Source organism: Epinephelus lanceolatus, chromosome 22, assembly GCF_041903045.1.
Source record: "Epinephelus lanceolatus isolate andai-2023 chromosome 22, ASM4190304v1, whole genome shotgun sequence".
NCBI classification, from domain to species: Eukaryota; Metazoa; Chordata; class Actinopteri; order Perciformes; family Serranidae; genus Epinephelus; species Epinephelus lanceolatus.
In genome coordinates this window covers 12,511,942-12,520,032 of record NC_135755.1, presented here as the reverse complement: position 1 = coordinate 12,520,032, position 8,091 = coordinate 12,511,942, and positions in this window count along the sequence as shown.

Below are 8,091 nucleotides of genomic sequence, written 5' to 3'. Positions count from 1 at the left end.
ATTGTGTATTGTGACACTTTCTACCATTAAAACAATCCCCAATAAAAGCTTTTAGACACAACTAGACATGTTCTTGCAGGAACATGATCCAAAACGGGGGAGAAATTAACAACACTGGCAATGAAGATTACCCTGACGTTAACATTTAGCTACATGTAGCAGTGTCCTTGCAGCCAGGCAATGACTGCATTGTGACGCTTTCTACCATAAAAAAATCCCCAATTAAAACTTTTAGACACAACCGGACATGTTCTCGCAGCAACATAATCCAAAACTGGGAAGAAATTAACAATGGTGGCAACTAAGATTACCCAGGCATTAGAATGTAGCTACATGTAGCGGTGTACTTGCAGCCAGGGAACGACTGTGTATTGTGACACCTTCTACCATAAAAAAACTATCTTGACACAACTAGACATGTTCTCGCAGGAACATGATCCAAAACGGGGGAGAAATTAACAACACTGGCAATGAATATTACCCTGACATTAGCATGTAGCTACATGTAGCAGTACTGGGAACTCTTGTGTGCCTGGAGCAGATGACTATATAAAGGAATTAGCTCTGAATCCTGGGGTTTTGCTAATGTGGATTAAGTTTACCTCATGATTTGAAAGTATGGCCATGTTTAATAAGAACATCTGACACTAGAACACTATAGGACACACTATAAGGAAAAGTAGATCCCCTTTAAGGATCCATTTTTACTTGTTCAAGGAAATTCAAAACCCAGCGACCAAAAAGGATTGTTCTACTATAAGAAACAAACATATGTTACCTTCTGCACAACATCTGTATTTGCCGATTGTATTCTTAATCTGGGCAATGCTTTTGCAGAAATTTTCCCACCAAGAGAAGTTGGTCCCTGCCTGTGTCATATTGTCACTGCAGGCTAACATGACTATTACCATCTCAAGAAAATCTCTGCAAGGTGATTTTCACACTGTTTCTGAAATAAATGGAAACCAATAGTTGCTTGGCGGGTATGAAATCAGACTAAAAGCTCGGTATGCTTTGAGAGACTGTTGGCAAACACGTAGCATGCATAATTAGCAGTTAATGGGCTAAGACATTCAAAAGCTTCAGCTTGCTCCTTTAATTAGTTTTTCGTCCACGTGATTCATTTCGGTTTTGTGCCATTAATCATGCTGTTGAGCCATTTTACAGTGAAAAGGGAAAAGAATAAAACATGACTCTTCTCCTACAGTGTTCTGAAACACCCACTTCCAACATATAAAGCCATCCCCGTGCCCTAACCCCGTAATGCTTTTGACTGCAACAGTGAAAAGTGAGGCCAATATGAGACTAGCCACAAACCACTAGGGAGAGATGGGAGTAAAACCTTTGGGTAATGCACTCCACACAATGGCCGTATTTACTGAGGCACCTGAAAGAGAGCGGCAAAACAGCACATTACTGTGTAGGAGGACTGTGTAGGATTTCAGACCAATCACTCGGTATCCTTCATGTGGCTGACAATAAACACGCAGGAGGCAAAGTGGAGAGTGGCAATTCCAGGGTGTGCATGTATGTAGGTTTGTATGGATGACAGGGAATCTGATTTTTTTTTATATAGATCAAACGTTGGTGTGAGGATCTGTGTGTACTGTATGTGCGCATGTGTGTGACACATCCTGCATCTTCCTGTACTGTACGTGGTGTTTATATACCTGCTGCACTGTCACATACACTAAATACAAAACAGAATAAAAGTACACCTAAAAATAATTATCATAGTAAAAGAACAATGTTAACAAAAAGAAAGGATGTTTTACTTTGAGGAATAATTGATGACTAGGAGGAGGAGGAGATGGAGGACCAATATTCAAGAGTAGTGACATTTCTAGTTATGATTGGTGACCAAACCGGGTATTTTTTTTATTAATGAGAGGTGGGGACATTTTTTAAAGACAGGTCTAGCTGTTTTTAGAACGACTGAAGAAGGTATTTTCAATGAGAGATCAAGAAATTTCTAGACATGTTTGTAGCAGCCAAAGTGGGTATTTTTAAAAAAGTGGTCGGGACATTACCAGATATGTTTGTCGTGACCAAGTACATTATTTTTTAACAAGAGGTAAGGACATTTCTGGGCATTTTTGCAGCAACTGAACGGGGTATTTTTAATGAGAGGTCAAGAAATTTCTAGACAACTTTGTAGAAGCCATAGGGTATTTTATGAGAGGTCAGAACATTTTCAGATGTGTTTGTAGCAAACCAATCAGGCATTTTTTTTAAAAAGAGTTCAGGACATTTCTGGGTGTGTTTGTAGCAAATAAAACTGGGTATTTTTTAAATGAGACCTCTGGACATTTCTTGCTGTTTGTAGCAACTAAAGTGGGTATTTTTTAATGAGAGCTTGAGACATTTTCAGATGTATCTGTAGCAACTTGTGCAGCGACAAAAGCAGGTATTATTTAATGGAGGGTCTGGACCTTTCCGGTCATGTTTGCAGCTACAAACACAGGTATTTTGTTTGACTTTCTAGAATTTCCAGCTGTTTATAGCAGCAAAAGTGGGTAATTTTTAACAAGAGACTGGGACATTTCCATCCATGTTTGTAGCAATCAAACCAGGTATTTTTAATGAGACACTGGGACCTGTCTAGCTGTTTTTGTAGTGATTGTTTTGATGAGAAGTCAAGAAATTTCCAACTGTGTTTGTCGCAACCACACTGGGTATTTTATTTTACAAGAGGTTGAGACATTTCTAGACGTGTTTGTAGTGACTTAACTGGGTATCTTTAAAGAGATGTCAGGATAACAACAGCAACGTTTGCAGTGACAAAAGCAGGTGTTTTTTAACGAGAGGTCGGGACATTACCAGATGTGTTTGTAGTGACTTAACCGGGTATTTTTATTGAGAGGTCAGGACATTTGCAGACATGTCTGTAGCAACCAAACCAGGTGTTTGTAACTAAAGGTTGTGACACTTTCAGCTGTGTTTGTAGTGTACAAACAGGGTATTTTTTAACATGAGGTCAGGACATTTCCAGACGTGTTTGTTGCAACCAAACCGGGAATTTTAAATGAATAGTTTGGATATTTCTAGCAATGTTTGCAGTGACAAAAGCAAGTATTTTTTAACAAGAGGTCAGATTTCTAGACTTGTTTGTAGCAACCAAATTGGTCATTTTTAACAAGAGGTTGGGACATTTTCAGCCCTCCTTGTAGCGACTTAACCGGGAATTTTTAATGAGATGTCGGGACAATTCCAGCAATGTTTGCTGTGACAAAAACAGGCTTTTTTTATGAGATGCCAGGACATTGCCAGATGTGTTTGTAATGACCAAACCGGGTATTTTTTAACAAGAGATTGAGACATATCTAGCTATTTTTGTAGTGATGAAACCAGGTATTTTAGGCATAAACATTGTGTTTTCCTAACCCTAACCAACTGGTTTTTGTGCCTAAACCTAACCACATGTTAACCACAGCATTGTGACAGCAAAAAATTTAAATGTGAAGTTCTAACATAACTGCTACATATGAAACATAGAAATTAAACATGTCAACATAAATTCTGGCGATTGGGTTGGGATGTGACACAAGAAAAGTTTGAATGTAAGCCTCAAATACATTTTCTAAACCTCACTTTTTCTTATCCACGCTTTCACATTTATTTGATCATCTAACATGAAGTGAAATGAAACAGAACAATGCATTTCAAAGCGAGCTACCTCGCCCCCCGTACGCGTACGAGTGTGTGTCCATTTATTTGTCCGCATGCCTGTACACCTGCCCGCCCCTTCTGGTTCGTCGGCCATTGTTGTACTGTGGTCCATGTGGCCCCACACAGTAAGAAACGGAGTGGTTGGCGTTACAAATCCCATCGGCATTCCTCAGCGAAAGGGATTGAATGCCCACCTTCTGACCGTGCATTCCAAAAAGCAGCAGGGTGCCCTCTTTGATATCTGCCCAAAGAACAAAACACAGCTCCGTAGCCTATAAGGTGGCATTTTCTATCAAAGCAAAAGGCCATAATCCAGACTTATACTCTAAATCCTATGTACACTGACATAATGCCCCCTAAGCTGCCTAATTCCTTCTAGAGCCCTCAATGTTTTCTCCACTGTCTCTCTTTTTTCTGTCTGTCTTGCTGTTTTTCTCTCTCACACTCGCACAGTGTATCTCTCCTTCATGTCGTCTCCATCGCCTTTCACATGCCTGTCAGTTCACCCACTTCACAGTATTGTTATTGCCTTCTCTGTATTCATCTTCCTCTCTGGCCCTCTCTTTGTCTCCCAGCACATATTTATACACACTCACTTTATTCTCTATTTATGTATATTTTTTTCTCCCCATCTGTGCTCCCATCACAACAACAACAACAACATTCTGTACTATGCCCAAACAACCATCCGAGCACTGCTGGTTGCTAAGATACCCCGCGGCCATTGTGATTGGTTCTCATTATAGCTGGGATTTGCCGTTTAATCCAGGCTATGTAATTGGCCTGCTCTCTAGTGTTCAGGCAGGCTTAACTCCTCAGACGAGCGCGCATTTAGTGGCGATGCGGCGCTATCATGTATCAACAAATACAGCGAGCTAATACAGATAGAAATGCACTCAATTTCAGCCCTCTTGTCGAGCAGCATAAGCGACGACGGAACAACGCATGCTTTGTTTGCCATCCGGCTTGACAACAGCCCCTGTCGGCGCGCGTCGCATGACACCGAAAAAGTCAAGTTATGTGTGACACATGGTCAAACTGTGCTCATGTGTCAGTTTCTGTGTGTGGGTGTCAAGAGCGGTCACCAGGCCGACATCACAAACACACACACAGAGGACTTCAAGGCAGGCGGTGTTGTCACATCGGAACAAGCTGCCGATTCCTGATGGAAGATGTGTCACACATATGTAACCACAAGCAGGGGTGTCACAAGTAAGATGACTGTCACTGAGTCAAAGCGGTGATGAGATGTTAAAATGCAGCAGTGTGTGTGTGTGTGTGTCACAGAGAGGCTGATGTCGACATGTGTCCACAGATGGTGACCAACTTGACAGAGATCATTTTGTTTTGTCACGCAACTGACACGCAGCGTGCACGTACATGTCACATAGAAGACAACCTGATGCATCCACACAGTTACATGTGAACCACCATGAAAGCTGAATTACATGGCAAGAATTTTCGGGCTGGTTCACCTGAATCACAAGTAATTTAATTTTCATATCTGGCCATGAAGACAATTTGGGTTGCAAGCGCCTACATTTTTTATATCGCTTCTAAAACTCCTGCTTCCTCCCGACATTATGGAGGTGAATGGACTTTAGTTTGGGCTGCCCGAAGAATTAAAATTGGAATTTGAAAACCTCAAGATGGTCCACATACCTCGCTCTGAACAGGTTTTAACAGACATATTTCCTCCCAAAAGGAACATGTTGAGAGTGAAGTCTTTGGATAAGTAATCTGGTTAGATTTTCAAATTACATTTTCACACTTAAAGATACAGCGAAATGAAAAAGAAATCCCTGTGTTGATTATTCATTTATTGCCTGCTACATGCTAAGTGTGTGTGAAATATATTTTTTAGTATTTTTATATCAAAATCCGCCTCACAAATTATTTTTCTGACACAAACTGAACAACTTGAAGGTCAGTCGTCTTTGCCTGTAAAACAAAATATATATTTTTGATGACTCACCTTGAAGTTAAGCTTTATCCAAGCTGTTTTCACTAAGCCATGCCTGCTTTTGAAACCTCCGTTGTGTATAGCGCTCCGGGGATGACGTTTTCTGTAGCCTGATGTGACAGTTAGCATCGCCGTGGTTCACTTGTCAAAAACCAAACAGATTTTCCCATTGGATTTTGGATTATTGCAGAAAATAAGCTCTTTGATTAACAAAAGTTTATGATATTTACACATTTTGTTCAGCAAAAATAGTCTTTACAAATCAACACTACTTTTATGATTTGTGAAGCCTAAATGCAGTCGCCAGAAGTAAAGAGCTAACGTCCCCAGACCTCAAAAAGAGTTGGCATTTTTACTCACTTCATTTGGTACAGTATTAAAAATACACATTTACCTTCAGCAGATTACTGTAGTCTTCAACCAGGTGACATAACTCTCAGGGAATCAAAATCACGTATTAATGCTTTGCTAACCTCAACTGTGTTCACATAGCATGCTAACGTTAGTGCGTTAGCTACTTTATGTCTGACTAGCATGAAGTATGGTCGCATGACTTAACTTAACCACTGCAACTAGCGTGTTTTTAGCATGTAGGTTGCTAGCTCTGAGGTTGTTCTTGTTGTTTCACACACAAAAGAAATTTTGTGAGATAAGCTTCACGTAGCAATGGGAATTTTGAAAACGGTAACATGAAGATAGCCGAAGGGGAGGTGAATTCCGTCTCAAATTAGCGACCAATAAAGTGCTACAAGGGTGACATTTGTTTTTATAGGCTGTCACGGAAGTTAGCATCACCCTGGTTTCCTCGACAAAAAGCCAATGGTTTTTTGACCACTAGATTTTGGATTACTGCAGAAAATAAGCTCCGTGGCAAACAAAAGTTTACGATAGTCTACTCTTTTAATCTTATGCATTTTACTCCACTTTAGTCTCAGAGTTACTATCCTATGTTTTAACACTTTTTGTTTATTTTCTTTTATTGTTTGGTTTTAAAACAGTTTTACTTTAATCATTTTTTTAGCATTTTATGATTTTCCTATATCTTGTCATGGTTTTATCAGTTTAGCTTTAGCTCCTGTGTTTCCCCATTTTTGTTCAAGATAGCATTTCCTCGGTCCTCTGTGGCGTCCTGACTTGGTGTCCCTGTGTGTGTGAGAGAGTGTGTTTTTGTGTGTGTGTGTGTGTGCGGCAGGGGGTGGGGGGGGTGTCTGTGTTAAATGTGGGTGGGTGGGTGGAGTTTTGTATTTTATTTTGTATTTTATTTTGTACCCCCTGATCTTTTCCTGCTTGTGTTCTGTAATGTACAGCACTTTGTGATACATTTTATGTATGAAAAGTGCTCTATAAATAAAGTGATTGATTGATTGATTGATTGATATTTACAGGTTTGTTCAGCAAAATAGTCTTTACAATGCACCTCAAGACTAAATGCAATCGCCATGAGTTAGCCGCTAACTGGTTAGTACTCTTGCATTGTGCAAATAAAATTATGACCCACTCTCAGTCACTGTTCGGCTTTGACAGGCAAGTATTTCAGCACTGGTGAATGTAAAACAAGGAAATCAGCCTCCACAGCCAGCTCTTATTAACGATACAGCTCAGCACGCACTGAAACAAAACAATACACGTAAGGCTTGCTGTAAACTAAATAGCCACATCACCTGGATTAGCCGCGACTAATGGCTAACAAGCTATGTGTAAATATCATAATCCTTGAATTGCTTTATTGCTTGCTTTTTTAAATTTTTTTTATTTTTTAAAAAAAAAATTATCCAGAAACTAACGTAAAAATCCTGCTAATGCTTAGTTCCGGGTCAGCCTACATAAAAGACGTTATCTCTGCGCCACCTTATTTGGCCGAACTGACCCTTAAAAATACCTGTTGTTGTGTCATACTGCTTTGATGCTTTTGAAATAATGTGCTATCACCTCCACTTAAACTGTGTCTTTAATGGGCTACATGCGTGACGGTGCACTCGCAGCTATTTCTGTTTGTGTGTGTTGTTATTGAGCTTCTGTGTCCCACGCAAGAAAACCTAGCAGACTGTGTACGTGCTAATGTTGTTATGGCTCCCATATGGCAGCCATCATGGTGCCGGCGAGAACAGATAAATACACACAAGTGTCCACACACACACACACACACACACACACACACACACACACACACCTTTCAGCACATGCACGCACACACAAATACACAGCTGCCGGTTAAGACAGACCCAGGTGTAGGAATCTTTGTGGAGTCCACCCTCAGTGTGAGATGCATGTGCATCCCAACACACATCTCAACCGTTTGTGCTGATATCTATGAAAAGTAATGCACTCTAAATTATACCTAACAAATGTAATCATGTGCCAGGAGACTGTGATCATGTGACCCTTGCACTGCAGGCTGTTGGGAGTAAAGGTGGAAGTTAGTTGCCGAATATAAAGAGCAACAAAAACTGAGTAATGAG